A 21590-nucleotide genomic window follows, 5' to 3' on the forward strand; every position below is an offset into this window, starting at 1 on the left:
TACAAAAGTTAAAGTGCAACATAAAGTGCTGTTGTATCATACAAATCGATTAAGTGGCAATAACAATACGTTGTTAAAATAAATTACCACTATTTAAATCAAATTGAAAACTACTTGTAATAGAAACATTGCATCTCAAACTTACTAAACCGCCTTGTTGGTCATTAGTCGGATTAAATAAACGAATATCCGATCATAATACTTTAACTCCATACTATCATTATAATTACAACTTGAGTATCGAATTGTATTTTATAATGTATTGAATTTAATGCTTAAAAAATGACACTAGTATATCATTTTAAACCAAGACATACGGTAGTTTGAACCATAACATTTTAAACCGCACAAAGTAAATTGCTTAAAACATTGGTACCTGGACATGTTACACTCCAGGGTGTTACCATCACATATCCGACTAATAACCAACAAGACGCTTTCTGGTCTAGTGCTTTACAACATTAATAACTTTGACGCGTCTGGCGCTGACTACGTTTATGTACGTGTTTACACACATGCACGGCAGGCATCACGCAGCGGTAGTTGCGCGTGGCGTCGCATATTTTAATGAAGGCAAAGCGTCCGACGTACTGCGTGGATAAAATAAAATAGGTAGTTTCCGCGAAGAGCGTTTTGGCTTTGCGTTTATTTTATTCCCACAAGCATAATAAAGCTAACATCCTACTAACATTTGCACGCCACCTCGTCGAAAGCGCGGCTGAGCAAACTCACCTACAAATGTATTTAAATCGTAATAATAAAATTGTATTAATATGTATAAATTACAATTATGAGTATAATTTTACTTCTTGAATAAAATTAAAAAAAAAACAATTTGGTTTTGTCATCATCATCATCATTATCATCAAAATATGGGTAAATACTACTCAAATGCACTTTTCAATACAATATTTGCAACCCTTAAACTAGTTTAATTTAATACCTACTTATAGGAAAAGCAAATAATATTAGAAACCATACATAATCGAAATACAAATATTCATATAGTCATTTGATTGTTTTATAAGAGTTTAAAAACAAAATAGCAGTATTTGCTATTTTTTAAATTATATTTTCTTTCTTTGAGTGTGATTTCTTTTATCGCTATTTAGAAACAACTTGTTCCATTTAAAAAAATACCTTAATTTTAATTTCATTTAAAATTAAATAAAACAAATGAAATATTTAACGACGCTCGATAACTACTACTCGGTTTTTAGATTAAAACAAATCTGTACCCAGTAATAGAACAACATTAGCTTCTGTTAAATCTACATACTGTGAAGTTAATTGACATGCATGTGCTGTAGTTTCGTATTTAATAATATCTTGCAGTCGACTCTTTCCTTTGGGAATCAAGCTGTCTAGTTGTTAACGTAACAATTAAACGAAGATAATAGATCCAGATTGCTATGTTCCCACACCTACAATTTATTCACCAGCCTTCTAATCAGAATGTCACGCTATAGCTACAAACTCGCCATCTTATTACTTAGATTATTATTTGTTAATTGTATAAAAAAAATATATTAACATCTATGTTTATATAAATCTGACTGATTATAATATTCATCGCTTAATCTTTAAGGCTTGTAATTTCAGTTTTCATTTCATAATGTAGTGAACATTTGATATTACATCTCAAAAATTTTGAACTATAGGAAGTGTTATAATTTCAAGAAAACTAATATATACAAGTGTTTGGGATTAGATAAACTTGTCGCACTGACATGGCACTTATTAGGGTTCCGTACCCAAAGGGTAAAAACGGGACCCTATTACTAAGACTTCGCTGTCTGTCCGTCTGTAACCAACTCAAAAAACAACTGTCTAGTTCTTGAGTAACTCAAGAACCGCGATAGCTAGACTGTTGAAATTTTCACAAATTATGTATTTCTGTTGTCGCTATAATAAAAAAAACTAAAATAAAATAATATAATATTTAAGGGAGGCTACCATACAAAAAACGCCACTCTTGCCTATTTTTGCTCGATATCAAAAAATGGTAACATAGTAGGCACTTGAAATATACACAAAATACTTTATTGTATATTTATTTTAATAATAAATAAAAATATTTGGGGGGCTCTCATACAACAAAGTGATTTTTTGCCGCTTTTTGCCCGATATTAAAATCAGCACCAGGTAATCGCTTGAAATATTCACAAAGTATATAGTTTTATTTAAAAATTAAATAATTTAAGCCTGTTCGATGGATTTTTACTACATACCTATTTATCTAGTAACCATTTACTTTATATTACCTAATTACTTATGTTTCATGCCAAAAACCACAAGATGGTTACAGAGAGACATGGTACAGAACCCTTAGTGCGCGAGTCCAACTCACACTTGGCCAGTTTTTTTTTAAATATATTTTGTATTAGCTTGCCGCGGTGAAGCTGCATGCAGCTGCATGCATGCAGGTATGTTAAATATATGATGCCAATAATAAAATAGAAAGTATGACTACAAGTGGTGGTTTATCAATTATGCGACGTGAAAAGAAACAAGTGTATCTTCCTTTTAACAAAATTATCGAAATAGATTTACACAGTTATTACCGGCTTATTTGACCAAAATCAAGCACGGATAACAAATATTTGACGAGTAAATCGGCCTAAGTTTGATTCCCAAATAAAAGGTTCATTCAGATTGGAATATAAGCATTCCAATGTTTTAATTCTTTTGATATAAATATATTTTATTTATTGGCTTAGTTGAAGAATACTATAATAATTTGTGGTATGTAATAAGATTTATATTTATTGAGTTTAAATTTAGTTTTTATAAATGTTTCGTAAGAAAAATACAGTTTACCGATTCTAATTGAAATAAATTTAATTCTATATATAAATCCTAGTATTTCCTTTATCATATTTTATACTTACGAAATTTAAAACAATAATATTAAAACTTGTTTTATTTTTTTTACTTAAGCTTCAATTTAGATAGACATCACAAAGTAACCGGCGTTTAAACGACAAAGAAATTTAATAAGTGGGCTTTCAATTAGAGCGAATTCCCGACTCTCAGTAATGAGGTGCACTCGGCCTCAAGGAGAAAAGGCATCCGACTGGGACAAGGGAAACTCACAGTTTGTTTTGCCACATGGTTTTCCGTTCAAACACGCCTTTTTAATACATGTTTTCTTACAAATATCAGAGGGAAATTATCTCACCATGAAAACCATAAAAGGCGAATTTTTAATATCGCATCGCTTACTATGCTAAGAGCTACGTACTAGTCCTGCATGCCGTCTGCTAGTGATGTGCATAGAAAGCCGAACAAACTTAAACCGGCTGTTTTGATACTTGATCCTAAAAGTGTTAATATATCAATTACCATGATAATATAAATCTAAGTTTTATTTTGATAAATGTATTTTTGTGAAATAGAAGTGTTACTATTGTCTCACATTTATCGAAGTCATAAAATCATGTCGTTATTTAAAATATCATATATAATATAAATACGTGTCGACTATATTGCATATTATTTAATTAATATTTAATTGTATTAAAATATAGATAATGACTGTTAATTACATTTTTGTGACTTATTATTGGCTTATAATTGTTTTTAAGAAAAAATATTTATTATTTTTCGTTAATAAACTTTGTTAATAGCCTTTAGTCAAACAAACATAACATCATATAAGTGTTCACATCACTACACGAAATAAAGCCTATTTTGCTTAGTATTAAATTATATTTTATTACATTATTATATAAAGTTACGTAAATTAGAATATGACATTATAATATAACATAAAAATTAAATGCAAAGCGTTATCGGAGTATTTTATTTGTTCGGTTTTGTGGCGAGTGAGCGGGATGAGGTGCGGTGGGGTGGCGAGGGAGCGAGTGTGGTAGGGGAAGGGAGGATATTGATCGGTACGCCTGCACTACCTGACGATGCAGCTCCGGACCAGAGTTCGGAATATCGGAGCTTCTGTACAGAGCATTGTGAAAACGTAAAGCTGGAATGTAAAGTTAACGCTTTTTTACAATAGAAAACTTGTTTTGTACAACTTGAAATGAAAATGTATAAACATGACACCATTCGTAACTTGGTAACGATATGAGAAAAAATTATATTGATACACACTTTGTGAGAAAACTGTTTTGATAGGTTTTATACCATAATTTATGTAATTACACAATCTTATAATTACACTTTTAAAGTGTAATGAATTTACAATAATTTCCTCCATAATTGAATTGTGTACATAAATAATATAAGTACAACAAACAATGTTTATAAAAATATATTGTGTCTAAAAATGAAATAAAGTAATTTTTAGAATTTTTGCGATAAAAAATTGGCATGTAATCGCTCCATAACAGAGAATGCTAACATTCCTATAGTCCGTTTTTGGCTCTATCGCTCTCATCCGTCGGATATTAAAGTTCAGACCGATCTCAGAGTGGAGAGTTTCGTGGGGGCAGGACGGCAGAATTTAGTTGTAATCTTTTTTCCCGTTAAGGGTTGTCAAGTACGTATTATATTAATAGAAAGAGATAATTAGAGAGTTTTTAAATAAAGGCCACGCATTAATTCATGATCCCTAACCTGAACACCATGTGCTCTGATTTTTTATAACCTGGAGAAAATATTTGACCGTGCCTCGATTGGAGCTAAGCGGTTTATTCAGGGAGGATGGCAAGAGGCCAGACAGAGACTATAGTGCAGTTGTCGATGGGTGGCATTCTTGTACGGGATGCTGGCAGCCTCCACATTCAGAGCACGTCTCGAAAGGCTGATACGCCAGTCAAAGTTGCACAAAATCTTACACGCTGTAAATAAAAATGTATTTGTGTGGTGAGTACGAATTTGAGACACTAGCTTCCAAAGATTATTCGACGCTCTTAGTGATTACTGTTGCTTCGTCGGGGCTCGTTTTGTTTGGCACTTAGTTAATTCAAGTGTTACCTATCGCCCTCCATATTGAAAATGCGGCTCGTAATATAATCATTTATTACAAACATTTGCTGCAACGTTTTTGAAGTGATTATTATTTACATGAATCAAAATTAAATTATAAATATACAAAAAGATCTGGCTTAAGTTCTCAACCATAAAAAGTTGAACACGGGTACTGAAAATCAAAATCAAAATATTCTTTATTCAAGTAGGCATTTACAAGCACTTTTCGTAATTTTAAAAACTATATTAAATGAAGCTACTACCGGTTCGGAATGTAGATTCTACCGAGAAGACCCGGCAAGAAAATGAGTAGTTACTCTTTTTCTGAAATATTAGTAATTTTATGAATTTTAGTAATTTACTTATCGTCTTTAAAGTCAAAACATGAGCGGTTTACTGTATTTTGCTGGTTAAAGGTTTGATATATTTCAGTTAAACTACAAGACTATTGAATTTTATCACCTAGTTTTTAACCCACTGGATTTAATTAGGTAAGCGTACCTAGTCATATTCATTATTTAATTAATAATTATGCGTGGAAAGTTATACTTTGCGTGGCGACTAGTAAGGTTATGGGTGTCGACTCACATAAAGACAACCGTTAAAATGTAATTTTACTTAAATTAGATACATACAATTTATATAATATATATACTTATATTTTTATGTGAATTAAGGACTTAGAAAATAAATTTATAAATATTTATGTGTGCATTGTGAGATTTCATCATTTCCTGACTAGCAGCATACATATTCAACTGAATATAAAGAAATGAGAAAAGATGGACCATGATATCCAATGATATACCAAGAAGATTGAAAACTGATTAGATTCGAATATATCATATATATTACATTAGATCGGATAAGTCGTAGAAGATTTCAATACTGAATTTTCCTAGCTGATCAGATAGGAGCATGATAATAAAATTCATATGAAATTTTACATTATATATTACCAAGAAATCACAATATACGGTAGATATCTGACAATAGATACTGGTTCCCTTTATTAAGAAATGAGAAAAAGTAGAAATATAGTTATAAATTGTAATAATATTACTAAAATTGATTTACAAATAAATATAATAATGCCAAATATTTATGTCACTGCGTCGATTTAACAAAAAATACAAAATAATGTTTTATATTAAAACGTATTCTGCTCGATTCATTAATCAAATTACATTGTTGTAATGTTACTGGGTATAATTCTTGAGGCCGATACAACTTCATAGTTTTTTATAACCGAAACAACCTAGAAACGCTGTAGTAGTACAAAAGCTTATGAGTAAGTCGATATGCTAACATTACCGGTACCAAATGTGGAAGAATCTTTTGTGCTATCACTTACATCACGTTGTGCATCTCATCCACAACTAAAGTGATAGCAGGTATAGTTGAAGCACATCGAATTACTTGGTGGCATGGCTTTGTGCGAGCCATTCCGAGTAGGTAGCGCCCACTCCTCTGATATTCCACCACCAAACATTAATACTTAGTATTGTTTTAGCACAAGGGACATAACATTTAAGCTCCCAAGGTTGGTGGCGCATTGGCAATGCAAGGAATATACTTCTTACAGCGCCAATTTCTATGTGTGGTGATAACCACTTACCATTGCTCATGTGCCCATTTGCTCGTACGATTTTGTATTTCTGTAATAATCAAATAAATTATAATTTATGTTTCTCACAAACAATTTGAACCTGAATTCCTCTCAAATAATTTCAAAACTTCTCTCTCAAATAACTGCTTTAGAGAACATAGATCACGTCTCCAAATGGAGCAAAATTATAAACGAATAAATTGACTTAATTCATTTACCATCCAAGTTTATCTCGCATTGAAAATGTATTTAATTTAATACATCAACTGAACGATTTATTAATTTTAGTTTAATTGCATATTCCGAGTACAATAAGTTTTTGTATTTCTGTACAGGTTTTGAATCTTTCTATTAAGATCGTTGTTAAAAATAGTATTAATCCATGCCAACACTTTTTTCATTCGTCGAAAACGAAAAAAAAAAATTTTTTTTGCAAGTCTAAAAGAATATTATGTAAAACGTAGCTTTATTCATTGCATCATGGGTATAATGTTTATTTTCTATTGTATTTCCAGCAATCTAGTTCCAATTCTTTCATAATTACAATTTCCTCATAGCAATTTCTTCATATCATCTGACTGAGGTTTAGATTAGGCTTGCAGTTATTTTTAAGCTCTTATCAAAAAAATATAAGTGAAAGATAATTGTAGATATATGTAGTTATAGTAAATAATAATAATCTTTGATAAACTTAAGCTAGTAGAATCATCATGACACTCACACCAAAAAAAGTATAAAATGTAATATGAACAAATATAATTTGTCTTTTATTTGCTCATTAAAGAACAAATATTTCATAGTGTGTGTGATTGTATACATATATATATGTGATGGTATATAGTATCTGTGGTTCATAGTGTCTATGGTTGTATCGTTGGATGAAAGACAGCTATGGGCGGATAATAATCTTTACGCGTTCACCATGTTTAATTTATTGATTGGTATTGGTAATTAGTAGTTGATATAAAATGAAAACGTATCTGCGAAACTAAAATGTCATTAAATATTTTACTTTTTTTGCAAAGTTTCATCTTTCAACATTTCATGTTTTAAAATTTTTGATTTCCATATTAGATTAATCATAAACATCGATGATGATTTATACTAATAACTCCGAAATAATAATCAATATACTTAAATAACTTGGGCCAGATCATATCAGGTCACGCAGAGTTAAACGGTCACGCGACCAAACAAAAATGTTATTTATGTCGTCATTTAACATTTCTGAGCACTATAGCGCGTTAACTCTGAACTGCTCATATTAAACTTATTTATATCTATTTGATGGATGTGATAGTTCAATACAATTTTGACTGACAGTTATTATTATGTTTTAAAATCTTTAGAATTTATTATTAATATTAAAAATATTATAAAAACAATGTATTAAAAACCATATGACACCTCCAATCAAGAAAACCTTAAGCTACGAATTCAATTATATAATACGTTTTATATAGTTATATTTATGTTTGTTAAAATCTGTGGCATGTACATATGTATAATACTATATTTTTACACTCTGGCAGCCAGTTGAAAACGAACATGACGTCTAATATAAGAGAACTCTAAATTGAAGTTTGGGAAAGCTATACTGAATTTTGTAAAAAGTATTTTTATAGACTTTAGCTGTTTTGTAATAGTAATAAATAAAATTTTATATTATTTGGATAAAGCTATTTGAAAGCAGATGGTTTCAAATTAAGCGACATAAGGTTAAAATATAAACTATAAAAACATTTTTTTAAAAATCAATCAAATAATTGTGGAGGGTTTAGTAATAATGCCTGTTTACATGTTTGTACCTGCCAGTTTCATAGTTGCTTTAAAAAGAAAGTAGGCAATATATATTTTTGTATTTCCTCGTGTAATATTCTCACGACTAATGTTCGATCTTTATCAATAACAAATTGGGGAAGTTGGTCAAAAAATTATTAAATTTTATATTTAAAAGTTTTTGCCCATTATTTAGCTAATATAACAGATGAGGGTATATACTTGTTATACCGAATATCGTCGTATTGTATAAGATATCACTATATCATAATGTTTATAAATACATCGTTTATCACATATTTCATAATTATAATACGGACCTCATAATACCATATTAAATCTATTATTTATTTCACATACACACTTATTAAATGTTATCATAAATTAATTGTCATCAAAGAGAAAGCTCAGGGAGAGTCGGTATGGTGACAAAAATAGTGCGGTAAAATATCATATAATTTAGATTCTGGAATGATCTGGGAGTAACAAGTAGATCGTACTGAAACATCCTTTTATTAAAAGAGTTCGATACTTTGTCTGTTCCAGATTTCTAGACGATCTAGGCATATTTATTTTATCGTTCGTTTGTTTAACAAAGCGCTATCTAGAACACAATACTGTTTCCTGAGATGGAGCTGAAAAACATTAGGTGTTTTTTATTGATCGCGATGCTGTCTATCCAGATTCTTTTCTTCCTTACTCAGAGAAAATATTACTAAAAGTTGTTGTAGAGTTAGCGTATTCTTTAAAACTCTTTAAGTTTCTACTAAAGAACTATAGGTACTAAAAACCTTCTTACTTACGTTTTTCCGGTTGATTTATATTAAATCGTAAAATTTTCTTGGAAAACATGCATGTTAACTTTAAAATATACGTTTAATGTGGCAAACATACAGCAGTTTTTCTATAAATTTAAAATGAAGACTTCACAGCAATGGCGCGTTGGCACTTAAGTAATCTCCATTGGCAATGATTGTCGGCTTCATTAACGTTCTAGCAGATTAGTATATTCCCGTGGCGTTTCACATGGGTATTCGCCTCCTATCCAATGTACATCAGTGGACCGGAAATACCAAGACAGCGACACTCATGGCACTGTTTGGTGCACTCATTTGGGTGAACGCCCGCACTGCTCGGCTGGGCTCTTCTGTGGAGACCGCGAAGAGTCATAACGATCCTGGGCAGTGGCGAACCATCTTGAAAGCGATCTACCCTGGAAATATTAACGAGTCATGGTTCTGGCCTCTGGATCTTGGGTCAGCAGTCTTGGCGACGGTGGAGGCGATCTGCTTCCAGCGGAGACAATACAAAAATCCGTGAGTGAAATGCGTAAATGCCGTTTATCCGGCGACATAAAAAAAGAAAAAGCACGAGTATATGCAGCGCAGTTCCTCTTGCATTAGTGTTACATGTTAATTAGAATAATATCTAAGCGGTCACTGGACTCAAGAAAGCGATTACTTATAATAAAGTGAAGTCACTGATAAACCGTTACTAGTCCAAATAACACAAAAGTAAATAATATAACATGAATAGCTTCCAATAACATTGCTTGTTACATCAACGACAGCCGGATATTATTGGAATTATAATGTCTGCAATCTGTTCCTCGCATTGCAATCATTAGTCGCAAGCATGCTAGTTCCTGCTTCTCGTAATTAATCTACTTCAATGTATTCTATATAAAATCATATATGTATAATACGTTGCCATTACTCTATATCTGATGGAGTACAAATGATGCGTTACTTGTTTCTAGTCAAATACGAGCTATAACAACAAAAATGAGAATATACTTTGAACCATCCAGATTTCTGAACTCATTAATTATGGAATTATTTTAATGAAAAACATTAAGAAATGAAAACGAAACTAAAAGACCACGTAAAAAAGCGGTGTGTTGTATATAGTTGGTTGTTTCCGGCATATCGTTACGAATAAAGGAAAATTAGTAAGTCTACTATACCTTAGCAGGCTGTGCTCGGTGTCGCGAAGTCTTTTCAAGTGACTAATTAAAAAACGTAACAATCATACACTTGTAAGAGTGGAGTAAAGTAGCTTTTATAAGGCTTAACGTACAATTTTAAAACGTTTATTTGTTGCAAAGATATTAATATTTTCAAATGTTGAATTTGTCAACATAATGACATCATGGCAAATGTTCGATTTTGGAATTTTGACAAATAAATAGTTTGTAGTCACAAATTATTTCTTTATATGAATGTTTCGTTTAGAGATTCCATATAGAACAGGGCAATATTAAGTAAAAACGTATTTACCAACAAATCAACAAAAGTAAAAACAAACTGCCGCTAAATACTAGAAAATAAACAAATTCTTGGTATCTTGTTTCGTTGTCCGCCATATCCTATTGAACGTATTGTTGGAGTAACGAAATATTTTTAAATTATTTGTTCTTCGGTTACCCTGTGTTATTCAACAGATATTTGAGTCACTGAATTGCAATAGTTGGTATTGATTCGTTCTTTTGGTGAGTTTCCGCTGAAAGGTGAGTGAGCAAGCAAGTGAGAGATGAGACATATAATATTTTAAGCCCTGTAATACATTACAACCAAAATTGTGTATATATGGAATGCTTAAAGTATTCCAGGAAATAGATGCAATAATTGCCAATTCAAAAGAGTTTGGTTGTATTTGAAATTTGAACGATAACGAACAGATTTCACAAAATAGTCTAAAATAAAATCGATCGTTATATTCGTCGAATCTAGACATTAGTCTAGAAACAAAAGTGGAAGTTTTTTTATCGATTTTGGCAGTACATATTTAATTGCATATGAGTACACTAGTTGTCGCTTGCGGCTTTTCCGGGTTAATCATCAGGTGCTATGCTTAAAAAGTGGCCATGTCCTTCCTGGTGTTCAAGGGAATGCTTCATAACAAATTTAATCAAATTCGTTTCATTGGTTTGGCTATGAAAGGCATTGATGATATATATAAATTATATTATATTATATATATATATATATATATATATATATATATATATATAAATTATAAAATCCATCACCAGGAGCTTGCTTGGTTTTCTAGAAGAGAGTAGGAGGCTTACTACAAGTAGATACCGACGTTTGTACTCGAGTTCAACTCTGTTTGGACTAGCCTATCATCACATATTGTCAAATTAAGCTTAATTAGCTTATTACATTGAGGTATGAGACCAGTCTCAGAATATGGTGTTTTTGGTGGATATAATCATACCATATGATAAGAACCTCGTAAGAGTTGAGATGGAGTGCAAATGAAAGTATCTCAATCTGTTTCAAGAGATTGCCACCATTTGGCACGTGGTTTCCATTGAAACCAACTTCATCGTTACCTTGTTAACTTAATGATATTGTAACGTTATTAACAGGGGCGCTGGAGTTCTACAGTGTTTCTTTTGCAGACAAGATGCTGAAAGAGGCATTGCCAGATTTGGCAACGCTAGTTCCATTATATACTTCTGTAAATGGCATTTAAGTTTATATATATAAATTTTTGTATGCTGATTGTTGTTTTGTGTTTGTTTTTTTGACTCATTATAAAATATTTCAAATAGACTAAGTTCGAGCTAAGAGGTTTTGTTTATTTTATATATTTATACACATTGGCGTGTTTTGCCGTTCGCGTACTCCAAGGTTGGGTGGAGGGTGGCCGAGACCCCCGTAGTGTTATTGAACTTAAACCCTCTTAATCACGTATCGAGTTCACTGGATCAATGTTACGTTAAAGCTAAATTATGTCTTTAATTATTTTAAATATTTAGACATTGAAATATTAATATTAATCTGAAGAAAAAATATATTAACTTTGAAATTCTCCTGACGACCGTTTTCCGGAGTTTGCAAAAGTTTATAGGATTAAATTTATTTACTTCAACTAATTGTTGAAGTAAATAAAGTAATAATGTTTAAATAAAATGTATGTTATAATTAACCAATATTAATAAAGTTTAATTCTATTTTTTACATTAATTATTAACAATGCTAAGTCAAATCTTAATCGCAAGAGATTAAAATAATTTTGAATTAAGTGATTGCTATAGTATTAATATTATTGATTATAAGTATTAAATTATAAGTATTTCAACTGAAACATGAGTAGAAGTAATAGGTATTTATCTTAAAACCTGACAAAGTACACGTAGAATCGTATGGCGCTTTCTGTATGGGGGAAGTCAGTTCGATGAGTAGTCTTAAAATAGGCTTACACCGGCATGCACTTAGCCTGTCTATGTCTAAAGTGATTTAATATGTCATGAAAGCTTTCAAAGATAAAAACGCTAAAAGTGAAGTATATTTTCCGCAAAGCAATTTTCAGACCGCGCCAGCGAAGATGTCTTCAATTCTCATATAAAATCACTGAAGTGAGAGCTATGAATTTTAAAAAGAACTTACGTTGTTACACGTGGTACTTTAAATAATAAACTTTTCATCCGGTAGAACGATAATTATCTGTAATGGTTGTTTAAATTTGTCAAATTGCTTTACTACTGTTACAAAAAATATTATTTAAAGTTGAATGTATTTAAGGCTGTTAGTTGTGTTTATTAATCGTATTTCGATTATCTGATGCCTAATGTTACTTTGCTTTGTCGTTTCAAAACAATCTTATGTTAATATCAGGTAGACGTATGTTGTTTTTGAGTTTTAGTTTGCTTTATATTTCATAGTATATTGGAATTCAGTTTGAACAACAATATAATTGCATGACTCAATATTAGTTCCTTTAACCACTCAATTGCGTCTTATTGTTACTCCTGTGGATTCAACGCCAACAACGGTACACCGTGATAGATCAAATCAAGTTGCAACCTTCACTATAGTGACTTATAAGTCAGCTCTTCGAAAACAGGAGAGTATTTGTTTTCGTTAAGGGCTACTCATTTGTAGATAGATAGATTCACTAGCTTCTGCATAAATAAATATTGAACACTCGTAACGATAAGAGCTGTAGACATTGTTCATTCATATTATTTTTAGATAAATAAGTCTGAAATATATACAAATTCAATTCTGCTTATCCATAAAATCAACGTCTCAAAATAATATTGACTCTTTAGGCTCGTTTTAGCATGGCGCCTAGATATATATAGACGTTTAAAAATAAATATGAGAACAAAGCCAAAGACGCTTGCCCACTGAAAACGAACAGCAAACAGTTATTTTATTAAGAACATGCAAATAAGCCTGAAATAGAATTAACTGGAACATTTTGATATAAATTATATATTTTTACAATATGTTGCGCTTTTAAATTATATAAAATTGGTACATTTCAAAAAATTATTCCTTTGAGAAAGTTTTATTTTGGATTTTCTCTTACAAAGATAACAAGGTAACTAAGAAGTTCTCAGCGTTTTTCTTAATTTGGAAACACAAGAATGTAATAATCATTCGAACTATTGTATTTGTCGTATGATTTCAGTCGACCACACTGTGTTGTATTACTTTTGACAATATCGGGATATCGTATGTTTGTTTGGCGCGAATTATATCTTTCTTCCGGTCGTACAAGGTCTGGGTCGGGTCGTTGTACTGACCTCTCTCCCCTCGCCCGTACCCGTTTATATTTAGACCGGAAGCCGCAGCGCTGGAAGAGCGTCCTCTTTTGCGAACCGAATTTTTTGATAAAATCATATTTATAAGCCTAGTTTGAAGGCCGTTTTGATAAAATTATCCAATTTAATATAATTAGTAATTATATTAACGATATCGCTTGTATTTTTTGTACTTATAAAGATACACTTCAGAACATATACAGTTTATTTTATAAATATATAACAATATGTATGAATATATTTACATTTTAATGGAACAAATGACTTTTCAAATTAGATTTTAATCAATGTTTGTGCAATGCTTGTCGGAGTTTTCTCCGTTTATTTAAATAGCAAGGAAATGCAGTCTGGGAAAGTTCTCGCTGCAAAAGGCAAAACTGAGATGCGAAAGCCAATCATACTCCTACTACAAACATTGCAGCAAGACGTAGAGTGGACGAGTTGATCCTTATAAACTTAGTTATACTAAAATGTATATTATATTTTAAGATTATTTTAATTAGTTTGTTCGGCTGAGATGACCTAGTGGTTGGTACATGTAAATGTAATGGAAGATAGCGGATTCAAGACCAGGAACCACTGAGTTTTATGTGCATAATTTGGGTTTAATAATATTTCAAATTGGGTAATTAAATTTCAATAATTCATCTTGTACTCGGTGGTACATCATGAGTAAGCCCGCATATCGGATACGCGGATATACGGATGAAATGCTGACACATTAGTATTCACTAAATTGGAATAACTTGGTGGAATAATCTCCTAACATTTTACTCAAGAGCCGTTGCCAATCAGCCAGCCAAACAATGGAACATTTCCAGTTACATTATTTTAAATTATTTGGGCATATCTAATTGATTTTCGGGTATAAGCTTTTATGGTCCGTTAAGCCTCTCCGCTAACGAGACAAAATTGATAATATTTCTCTTTCCAAATATTTAGTCAAGCCGACAGAATATGTTACTCTCCAATATATTTAAACAAAGCTGACTGTTGAATGTTGGAAACTAGTAAATAAAACAATGAATGTATCGACTCATCGGCGCCGAATGAGTTATATATGGACCGATAGGACGTTATTGCATCGATCTGTCTAGGTCTCAGCTGGGGCACTAACTAGTTTTTGTGAGAGTGCGAATAAAAATATAAAATGACATAACATTAACGTGAATGCTGTAATAATAAAATCTATTCAAATGTTTAAGCTTCGTGGCTTTTGAAAGACTTAAAAAGCGGGATGGTAGAGTTTTTTTTTCTATCAGAGAGCTTGTCGATGTTTTTTTTTTAAATTGTTCCTACGAAATAAACTTCACTTTTAGTATTAAAATTTAACAATATCCTTAATTCAATGATATAGAATATATCATATCCTTTAGCGGAATACTTGAGTGTCTCTGTTCAAGAGAGCGGATATCAAAAATTATTTTCGTTGCAGAGGAAGTTACAGTCTACTCGGCAATCTTACTATTGACACAATGAATCCGGTGTTATATCATAGGGGCATTTGCATTTAACTGTGAGACAATGAAAGTAGATGTGTTTAAAATAAATATTAATCCAACTAAATTTTCTTTATCTAATATAAAGATAATAACGATTCAACATTAAAACAGTCGCCTAAACTGAAGTCGTAAAGTATATAAAAAGGTTTTATTTACAAAATTGTACTGAACTTGTAAACTAATCAAAGATTTTGTATTTGACATTGTTGGATTTGTTCACACACAATATGGTATGAATATAAACAGGCTTTTCACGTATGGTAGTGAGGTATGGTGATCGTAAATCAAACGGTCGCCGGTTCATTCCCAAAAAGGGTGGAGTACCGTTGTACGAGCGCAGTGAAATGCAAACGAATGATTTGTGTATTTAACAAGAGGCAGCGTAAAGATCTAAGGCTTCGGCACACAATAAGACATCAATGTTTATATCTTATATTAACTATTAAAAAATATAACTCATTTTAGACTACGTTTCTATTGGTAAAATACGTTAGTTATTGATACATCTTTTCAGTGCTGATACAAATTTCTTTACTTTTATATGTTTAGATTTCATCCATTTTATAAATATCTCTTAATCCAAATAAAACAAAAGTAATTAAAATGTTTTTACGTAGAATACATTTTTTAAGTATGTAGTTGCATACCTTTTATTTTTAATAAAGTTTAATAAATGTTCTGGTAAGTACGATACAAAATCTTAATGATATTCCTCCTCTTAGTTCCATTATTCTTAAAATATATTGTATTTAAAATACTTACAAATATGTTAAGATTTAAAAACAAAGTGGAAAATCTTAAAAGAAAAAAATAAAATACAAAATTCTTCTACTTAATATGATATGATTTTCTGTTCTTGTTGTTTACTTAACAACTTTCTCTATCTCATTATTTTCATCAATATATTCGATACGATCAATACATATAGTTTGTTGTTCGTTTTTTTTCCTTTATGTGCTCATAGCTGTCTGTACTCAGGGCGACTTATATCAAGCTTTATAGAAAGCAAACACGAGGACGTAATGGGTATTCAATTCTGAGGCGAACGTCAATGTGACTGCTAGTTGAACACCACAAATATTGACTGACTTCTATGGAGCTATTCCGCACCGAACAAACACGAAAATCTACGTGGGACTCGATCGTAAAATATTGGAAAGTAGCCCGCACAGTAATTAAAATATAATATAATGTAAACGATAAAACATCTACAAAACGTATCATGTTATTTTAAACGACTGCACAAATCGGTGTATCGTTATTCGAGCTGTACTTGTCTATTACTAACCCAGTTATATTATTTAATTTGTGATATATCAAATATCAATAAACGAAATAAATAAAAATCACTCTAAAGTTTAACTAACCTAAGCCTACTTAAATACGTGTCATGATGTGGACTTTTTAAGTTACCGTATACGATCAGTATTTTACGATCCGGTTGAGCAACGAGTGTCAAATTTGTTTTTCCATAATATTTTTACTATTTGAGCCGCAAAATAACCCGACGCAAACATTTGACTATAACTTACAAACCCGTTATTTCGTTCAGATTAATAGCGTTAAAGCGTCACATTTGCACTACGGTGAAGGATTTTCAGATGTTGGTGGAGAGCTGCTTTTTGTCTTTTATTTAGTTTTTTATATAGTTTTCTTACAATACTTGCCAGTTTCATCGTTACTTGACACAAAAACTGATTGTCTCCAGACTTTAATAAGCTAAAGTAGTTTCGGTTAAAAATATACCACCTACGTGATGTTTTTATTATAAAATTGTGGTAACAGCCGGGACGTATGATGGGGCTTGTTTTTCCATACACAATGACAAGATCCATCGAATACATTACGACCGGTCGAATTATACAAATGAAGATGCTAGTGGTTCGATTCTCACATGGAAATCATTCCAATGGACTTTTAAAAGACAGTTACCATGATTCTACATGGTTTACAAAGCTACAAACCGGCTACTTTCGACATAATATCTCTAAGAAACAATTAATTTGCCTGCAATTGATATTAGAAAAAGGCATAACGATCAATTAAGATTGTTTTAAGAATTATTATCCTTTTAAATACAAAAGGACAGAAGAGTCGACGTTTTTAAACTTGTTCTGCATTTTTCTGTAGATGTTCAGCCCTTTGAAAAGTGTACGCAGGTCACAATTAAGCCCTTTTTTTATTTTTTGTCGCTCTGCAAAGCGGCGCGTCGTATATTAGTGAAATACTTTGATCATCTAACTATAGTTAGGTAGACTCCAAATGCAGCAGAAACAGAAACTTCAATGGGTATTTCATTAAAATTGATTGCTAATAAGATTTACGTTTTCATCTTTCATATTAATAATTTTTATATTATATAAACGATGGAAATTATAAATGTTGACGTATCAATTTACACATTTTTTCACTTCATCAATCTAAACGCATAAAGATATAGATAAACCCATATCTTATATATTTAATTTATATAAAAATAAATTTCAGTAAATACCTATTTTGTATTTGTTTTAAGCAATAACCTAAATAATAATAAATCTAAAATATTTACTTTTTGCTATAAATAAGGAATGCTCAGTGCAATCAGGAAAGTAAAAGGATTTAGATACCTCACGATTTACACGAGCTATGTATTTGAAATTAGTTAAACAATTTTGTAATACTAACAATAAGGTAAACTCCATACGTACTTTATCTAAACTATGCTCAAAAGCTACGTTAAAGAAATGTCTGCTTCTTTGGTGGATGATTATCTGTACATATAACAAAATTTGAGTGTCTGTTTTGAATATTAAAATAACCGCTTTTTACTAAATGCATTTGTATGTATACACGGTACATATACCAACATAACATTTTTTATAATTGTTGTCTGAGTAAGTTACAGTAAAATCATCGAACTGAATAACTTATTTATTTAATTCAAACGCGCACTAAGTCGCGGGTACATCTAGTATTTCTTGCAAAAATGTAGAAATTCGATGAGACAGACAAAGATTATTCCAAAGAGACCTGGGGTCTCTTTGGAATAATCCTAAGACAGCACATTTGAGTATTTATTTCCATAATATACGCCAATATCAATTAAAAAAACGTCCGTCTTTATAACTCAAAATCAGAAAAGATAAGCTAACACTTAATACTTTTTTCGTTCGTAGGACATCATAACAAACGTGAAACTTTCGAGTCTAGAACCTTGAGTATAAAACAAAGAGTAATGTAAAGCATTTTCTTCGTTTTCCTGATACCCTCAAGCTTTAGATCTAACACAGACAACTTACTTACTTTTTTGAAGAAATTTAAAGCACTGTAACTCAAAAATGGCAGCAACTTTAATTTACTGAATTAAATTAATCTTTCTGTGATCTTTCTGTGATCTATAGGTATTAGCCATCGATATGAAATATGACCAGATCATATATCGAAATGCTCGCCGGCTGCCAAACTAAATTCATACATATTGTGCAAAAGTTATTTATTTCAACGAAGCGTTAAATTGAAATTCGTTTATATACAGATATGAGATACTTATTAATCAAACAATCTTCATCGCTTTTATATAATTATATAATCGTTTTTTAATTAATATTATCATTTTAAACATAAACCAATTAATTAGTAGTCTGAACAATGAGTTTAAAATTGCGCTTTTAAAAACTTCAAGCGCTACAGTAAAATAGCATTAAAAATAAACAAATTTATATTTAAACCTATTGTAATGAAATTCTTGTAATGAACATGTCGACATTGTGCTCGCGCTGCACTCGCCTGATAAAGTATTTACGTACGGGAGCTTATTTTCTGTCACAATATGTGTTTCAATCGTGCTTGTATGCCGTAGCCATCAACTTTTACAACACTCTCTTTGTTGGCGACTTTTATTTTTAATGTTCGCTTATTATATTTAAGTAGCCGACACGGTCCAACGATTTTAATTAGAAGGTCATAATTTACGATCGGGGAATCAAGATCGAGCAGAATTTTGTGTTCTATCAACTTTCTTGGTAGTTGCAATGAGACGGAAGTAAATCGAAGCAGTTTAGCCAGTTCATATGATACAGCAAAGTGGATTGTATGCTGAATCCTTTCCTAAGCCTTAAAATAACTATCAATACAATAAAATATTGCCATTTACGGGTTGAACCAAATCGCCTAAGTTTAAAATAAGAAATGTTAGTAGAATTTTATGTTCATATTAATTACAATTAGTGCAATCAAAACTTAACACTTCACTATCATAATATATTTAAAAAAATAAAAGCCTATACAGTCTCTAGATTTCAAACTCTGAACATAAAATACATAGAATAATCTATGTATTTTATGTTCAGAGTTTAAAAGCGGTTGAAATCATATTTCGCTCTAATCTTATTATCTCAATAGAAGTCTGCGTCTCCAGAGCTAGCGTAAACATATTTGACATTATCTGTGATATCGTTTTCAATACAGCTCGAGCCGCATCGATCCACAGCACGGTGCTCTTTGTGCTTTGTGGGTATCAGAAAGTATCTCAATGCTGATAATATTATACGTCTATGAAAGACAATGTCTAGAGCAATATCTGGGATTTGATATACCAAATATGGATTGCTCACCAAAGGCACCATTTGCACCAACCCTGATAGTAAGTTGTCACTGTCCATAGACATTAATTCTGTAAGAAATATAATGAAAGAAATAATACCTCCCTTAACGAGTTTGCACAAAGCCTTACCACCTAGTATGCCTTTATTCTTAGTATCTTCAATTTAAAAGTGTTTACATACAAAACAAACTTCGTTATAAAATCAGTCTGAAGGTAGGTACTTATACAAGGTGAATGCCGTCTGGCCTCCATTGACAAGCAACTACCCTATAAGGATATATTAATCTTCATAGAGCTATTTGGTTTAACATTTGAGGTATTCATTTATAAATAAAAGGGCTGGTCCCTTTATTTAGAAGACCGAACCGTACCGTAAAAAATCATAATGAGAATATCATATGTCGACATATGTGTTAAAGCTTTGGTCAATGTAAATGTTCTTTTTTAAGATCTACTGTTCTTTCAATATTTACCTTGTCTAAGTAGGTCTCTAAAATATCTAAGAAATCTTTTTTTCATAACTTTAATTATTTGCAGTTAAAGTGTTTAAATAACCATAACTAATTTTGAGGTATGGAATGGTATTATTCATTTTTTTTTACCAAAGTTTACAACAGTAAGTTTACTGTTGTTAAACTAAAAAGTTTTAAGTTTTTTTATTTTCAAGACATGTTGACGGATGGTCACACGAACAAAGATCCAGTTAACATTAAAGCATTATTTTGTACAATGCCTTTTGTGTTCCATACCTTGTTTTACAATAAAAAAGGGCGCGAGAATAATGCCAGTTTCATAGCTGGAAACAAACGGCCACGTGTTGTATAATTGATTTTGTTTTACAATACTATATATATCATATAATGTGATTAATTAAATCCGAAATTAATTTAGTGGATTTATTTCTTTGTACTGAAATTTGAGTTGACTGAATGATAAGCCAAGATTTTTATGGATTTGGTGCATATATTGACAGATTAGAGATAGAGATCCCCTTTATTCATTTTGATTAAAAAAGAACAGTAAATAATTTTTAATAATATTTATTTATATGTACATACTAAAGTACCATGAGTTGAAAGAGTTCGCGCGGTGTGCACGGATGTGGAGATTTCGCGTTAAAAGTTAAATTGTTCGCATCGTCCTTTGAAAGCCTTTTAGCGTCCGCTGAGTTGGCTGGAGTAGAAGCTCAGCACACCCTTTTCACATTTGCTTGTTGTGAACAAAACCTTAATACTTTCTTATACGTGTTCATGTCGAGAACAAGGTTTATGAGAAACCAGTGATTATTATTTTTCTTAAATTTCTAAGTCTTTTTGGTACAATGTGTCATAAGCTACAAATTCTTACTTAGGTATATTGTACTTACCCGCTTTGTGTATTTACCGACACTGCATCGCAAACCTGAAACGAAACAAAGTTTATCAATACAAATGTTAAACATAAGTGCGACTCGCATTGAATTAAGCATTAAGTACCGATGTTATGATATCAAAACGAATAAAACATCGTTAAGAACGCACTGCTTGAAAGTCAATCGGCGGGTGCGCTATATATAGCAAGCATTTGCTATTATCTTAGAACATAGCCTACAAGAAATGACATATAGCGCGATATGGCTATATC

The 21590-nt window shown here is 31.3% G+C and overlaps 1 protein-coding gene across 1 annotated transcript in view; it reads right to left on the bottom strand.

Moving 5' to 3' along the window:
* LOC125075893 (amyloid beta A4 precursor protein-binding family B member 1-interacting protein) overlaps positions 1 to 21590 on the bottom strand; it is a 100348-nt gene that overhangs the window by 42437 nt on the left and 36321 nt on the right. The window contains exon 2 of the mRNA XM_047687737.1: positions 21334 to 21368. The gene's annotated coding sequence lies outside the window, so the exon portion shown is untranslated. The remainder of the gene's footprint in view (positions 1 to 21333; positions 21369 to 21590) is intronic.

This window comes from Vanessa atalanta, chromosome Z (assembly GCF_905147765.1).
Source record: "Vanessa atalanta chromosome Z, ilVanAtal1.2, whole genome shotgun sequence".
NCBI lineage: Eukaryota > Metazoa > Arthropoda > Insecta > Lepidoptera > Nymphalidae > Vanessa > Vanessa atalanta.